This window comes from Sus scrofa, chromosome 16 (assembly GCF_000003025.6).
Source record: "Sus scrofa isolate TJ Tabasco breed Duroc chromosome 16, Sscrofa11.1, whole genome shotgun sequence".
NCBI classification, from domain to species: domain Eukaryota; kingdom Metazoa; phylum Chordata; class Mammalia; order Artiodactyla; family Suidae; genus Sus; species Sus scrofa.
The window spans coordinates 54396359-54400535 of NC_010458.4; the positions used below are offsets into that span (position 1 = coordinate 54396359).

The 4177-nt window shown below is 42.6% G+C and overlaps 1 pseudogene; it reads right to left on the minus strand.

Annotated features, from left to right (window-relative positions):
* LOC100623740 lies at positions 235-598 on the minus strand (annotated as a pseudogene).

Below are 4177 nucleotides of genomic sequence, written 5' to 3' on the forward strand. Positions count from 1 at the left end.
ATAGTTAGCAAGGTGGGGCACTATAACATAGTTAGCAAAGAAATCTTTGCGATTAACCAGCTGTGTGACTTCAGGAAAGTCACTTGCCCTCTCTGTTCCTTTATTCAGCTTTAGGATAAAATTGGGCTGGATGGTTCTGGGGCTCTTTGGGGCTCCAAGTTTGTTTTTTTTTGTTTTTTTTTTTGTTTTTTTTTTGTTTTTGCCAGTTTATTTATTTTATTCTTGCCTGGATGCTCAGGCCTTGATGGCGAACTTACAAAGAGGGTACAACCACTCCTCTATTGCTGCTTCTTGGTCTTCAGGTTTTCCTTGTGCTTGTTGAGCCAGTGGCGCATGGCACCTTTTTTCTTGGGCCGTAGATCCAGAAGCCTGTACTTCTTGCCCTTATAGAATTTCCTGAGGTTCTCATGCTGAGTCTGGTTAATGACAGTGAGAACACAGGTGATGGATTTGTGAACAACTTGGATCTTGGGGAGTTGGGAGCCACGCCGCCTGTTTCTTTTGAGACGCGCAGTTGGGACAGCTCCACCTTCAGGTCCTCCATTTGTTTCAGCAGCTCCTCCTTGCCTTGAAGGTCTCAAGCCTGAATCTTGGCCATGGCTGTGCAAGCTGCCGCTGCCACTTTCTCAGAGGGTTTTTGTTTGGTTGTTTTTTTTGTTTTTTGATCTTTTTAGAGCCAAACCTGCATCATATGGAGGTTCTAAGGCTAGGGGTAGAATCAGAGCTGCAGCTACCGGCTTACAGCACAACCATAGAAATGCCAGATCTGAGCCCAGCCATACACCGTAGTTGATGGCAACGCCAGATCCTTAACCAACTGAGCAAGGCCAGGGATAGAACCTACATACTCATGGATGATAGTCAGATTCATTTCCACTGAGCCACTACAGGAACTCCTGGTTTGTTTTGTTTGTTTGGTTTGTTTGTCTTTTAGGGCCCTACCCACGGCATGTGGAGTTTCCCAGGCTAAGGGTCCAATCGGAGCTACAGCTGCTGGTCTACACCACAGCCACAGCAACTCCGGATCCGAGCCGTGTCTGCTACCTACTTCACAGCTCACAGCAACGCCCGATCCTTAACCCGCTGAGCAAGGCCAGGGATTGAACTCGAGTCTTCATGGATGCTAGTCAGGTTCACTAACTGCTGAGCCACATCAGGAACTCCTGTTTGTTTTATTTTAAATTTCCCCTCTTATGTTTTATTTTCTTTATTTTTATTTATTTAGTCTTTTTAGGGCCACACCCACAGCATATGGAAGTTCTCAAGCTAGGGGTCATATCAGAGTTGCAGCTGCTGGCCTGTGCCGCAGCCACAGCAACACCAGATCTGAGCTGCATCTGTGATCTACACTGCAGCTAGCAGCAACACTGGATCCTTAACCCACTGAGCAAGGCCAGGGATTGAACCAGCGTCCTCATGGATACTAGTTGGGCTCTTAACCTGCTGAACCACATCAGAAACTCCCCAGAGTGTTTTGTTCTAAATTTTCTATTATAGTTGATTTACAATATTCTGTCAGTTTCTGCAAAGTGACCCAGCCATACATTTATATACATTCTTTTTTTCACATTATCTTCCATCATGTTGCATCATAAGTGATTAGACATAGTTCCCTGTGCTATAAAGCAGGATCTCATTGCTTATCCATTCCAAATGCAATAGTTTGCAGTGGTTTTTGACCCTGTTTTCAACATGTGGGGACTGATTTCACCAGTTATCATTTGATAACATGGTTCAATATTTAGGCGGATTAACTGCTTACTATAGCTACCTTCTGGAGCATTGCATTTCATTTTAGCATGTTAAAGGCTCTAGGGTGTCCTGTAGAGAAAAAAAAAATGAATTTAATTTTGATTTTGTTCAGTCTTCCCAAGTGTTGACCACCTCCTATATTTCACTGCACACCATCATGTCTCATGATTTGGGGAGTGTTGGCATCACAGATTGTCTCCTAGGGAGCAAGAGTTAAGGTGAGGGGAGGATGCTCTTGGATAACTGGTGTACCACCCCCTCTGAGACAAGGAAATAAAGAAGGTGAAAGGGAAGTGCATGAGGGTGACTAAGGATATGGAAAGGGCCAGCTACACGGTGACGAAGTAAGAAGACATTTTAGAGTGGGCTGTGGGGGAAGGAGGAGCAAGTGGCTTCCTTAGGGATGTATGGTCTAAAATCCTCATTGCCTTCATCATCTACCCACCCTCCCCAGCTCCATGCAGAGCCACTGCAAAGTAGGTTTCTGCACATTCGTCAGTCTGCATATTCTACTTGGCTTTGAATCTAATTGGATTATTAGCAGATGGGAGTCTTTCTATTGCCTTGGCTCAATATCTCCTATTGTGTACAGAGGAAGGAGATTTGATGGAAGAGTTTCCGTGAATATAAAGTTCCTCTGAAGCTGGACCTCCCCATCCAGGACCCATGATTTCTGGTATTTGAGGGAGTTCAGGTTGTACACACAGCTAAAACTGATCATTTTCACCAACAAAACTAGCTTTGTGGCTTTTTTTCTGTACATAGATTTATAAATACTTAAAAAGATGAAATTCTACATAGAAACGTGAGGGAAAAAGTAAAGAGAACTGACTTTTACTGCCTGCGATAACCACTGTCATTTCAGTGACCATCTATCATTTGTCATTTATATCTATATGCATCCACATTTGCATAAATGGGCTCACAATTTGTGGTAGGCAGAGTCCTCAAAGATATCCACACGCTAATCCCCAGAACCTGTGAATATGTTATATTACATGGAAAATGGGAACGAAGATAGCAGATAGAACTGAGGTTGTTAATTAGCTGAATTTTAAATGGGGAGATTATCCCAACTTATTCAGGTGGGCCCAGTGTAATCACAAGGGTCCTTCAGTGTGGACATCAGGGGGCATTGTCAAAATGATGTGATGTGTGAAAGACTCAGCCAAGTCATTGCTGGCTTTGGAGATGGAGAAAGGCGCCACCAGCCAAGAAATGTAGATGATTCCTAGAAACTGGAAAAGTATGTAAAACTTAACATATGCTATCAATGCTGTTATTATTAAGGATACTTCCCCCCCAAGTCTTTCAACCTTCCTTTCCTTGTCTACTTTCCCACCCCACATAAACAGTTTTAGAAACCTGATATGTCTCTTTTCATGCGCTTTCACACTTATGCAGTTGCTCATGCACACACGCACACATGCATTTGCACACAGATGATTTTGATTAAAGTGGAAGCACAGTTCCCATTTGCATTACCTTTGAACTTTCCAGATTATTTTTATTTTATTTAATGATTTTTATTTTTTCAGTTGTAGTTGGATTACAGTGTTCTGTCAGTTTTCTACTGTACAGCCAAAAGACCCAATCAGATTATTCTTATAATTAAATATGGCTGCAGGTGACACATTTGGGATGGGAGTCAGCCTGCCTTACAGGGATTTTCTAGGTTGTCTAAATGGGACCTGCAGCTTACGCTACCATAGAAGGTGGAAAGAAGAGATACATAGGGTCTGAGCTGTTAAGGAGAATATTTGAGCTCTTGGATTGAGCCTTGCTATCTGAATGTGAGAACCACTTATGGACTTCTCAAAGCTGCAGGGGTCAATAAATTGCATTTATATTTAAGTCATTTTGAACAGAATTTTTTTTTTGGTAACTTAGCAACACACTGTCCTGAGATATAAACTCTAAAGTCTGTTCATCCTGGCTGCTGTACTATTACAAGGTTGGGGAGGCTAATGGCTTATCAGCTCCTTGCCCCACCCCACCACCCTTCACACCCTGGTCATTATTTTAGTCAAAATATAAAAACCCAATGAAACAGCTGGACTTATTTAAAAAAAAAAAAAAAAGGCTTTGTTAGCTCATGAAACCAGAAAGTAGAGAGAGAACCAGGAAATACCACAGAAGCTACACTCTCAGCCTTCTCAGCTTTAGTGTCTTCAGTGGACTGGAATTCTAACTGCAGGCAGTGTTCAGCTCTCATCCTCAAAGTATTGCAACTAAATAAGAAGGAGTTCTTCTTAATACCAACTTTGGTTTGGAAAATCTAGGGAAAGGATGCTGGTTCACTGGCTTGGATCATGTGCTAATGGCTTGGACTAACCTCTGTGTGCAGGTGATGAGAAGCTATGATCCACCTCCATGGCCAGAGCACAAACATTTCCACAGGATTATCATGAGTACATCATAGGCA